Genomic DNA, 722 nt, shown 5'->3' on the forward strand with positions numbered 1-722 from the left:
TCACTCCCTGTCTGTGATCACTCCCAGTCTGTGATCACTCCCTGACTGTGATCACTCCGTCTGTGATCACGCCCTGTTGGTGATCACTCCCTCACTGTGATCACTCCCTTGCTGTGATCACTCACTCGCTGTGATCACTCCCTGAGTTCACACACTGACTGAGATCACTCCCTCGCTGTGATCACTCCATGACTGTGATCATTCCCTGACGGTGGTAACTCCCTTACTGTGCTAACTCACTCTGTGTGATCACTCCCTGTCTGTGATCACTCCCTGACAGTGATCTCTCCCTCACTGTGATCATTCCGTGTCTGTGATCACTCCCAGACTGTGATCACTCCCTGTCTGTGAAGTCTCCAGGTTGGTGGTCACTCCCTGTCGGTCATCAGTCCCTGACTGTGATCACTCCCTCTCTGTGATCACTCCCTGACAGTGATCACTCCCTCAATGTGTTCACTCTCTGACTGTGATTAATCCCTTTTTGTGATCACTCCCAGTCTGTGATGATGCTGATCCCTGGGAAGCTGGGCGGTACTGCGCATGCTCTCCCTCCGGTCATTCGAGTGTCCATGCGCATGCGTCATTCCCAGGCTCCCTTGCGGCTGGATGTGACAGTGAGAGACCGGGAGTGTCCGTGTGAGTGTGAGCCCGGGACCCCCCCCCACCCCCCACACACCCCCCCCCACCCCCCACACACCCCCACACCCACCCCACACCCCCCA

The 722-nt window shown here is 56.4% G+C and overlaps 1 protein-coding gene across 1 annotated transcript in view; it reads left to right on the plus strand.

Annotated features, from left to right (window-relative positions):
- The first annotated feature begins 593 nt into the window (after nt 1–593).
- Nucleotides 594–722, plus strand: part of LOC132830780 (translational activator of cytochrome c oxidase 1-like) — a 36,141-nt gene continuing 36,012 nt past the window's right edge. The window contains exon 1 of the mRNA XM_060848625.1: nt 594–636. The gene's annotated coding sequence lies outside the window, so the exon portion shown is untranslated. The remainder of the gene's footprint in view (nt 637–722) is intronic.

The sequence above is a fragment of the Hemiscyllium ocellatum genome, chromosome 32 (assembly GCF_020745735.1).
Source record: "Hemiscyllium ocellatum isolate sHemOce1 chromosome 32, sHemOce1.pat.X.cur, whole genome shotgun sequence".
NCBI classification, from domain to species: domain Eukaryota; kingdom Metazoa; phylum Chordata; class Chondrichthyes; order Orectolobiformes; family Hemiscylliidae; genus Hemiscyllium; species Hemiscyllium ocellatum.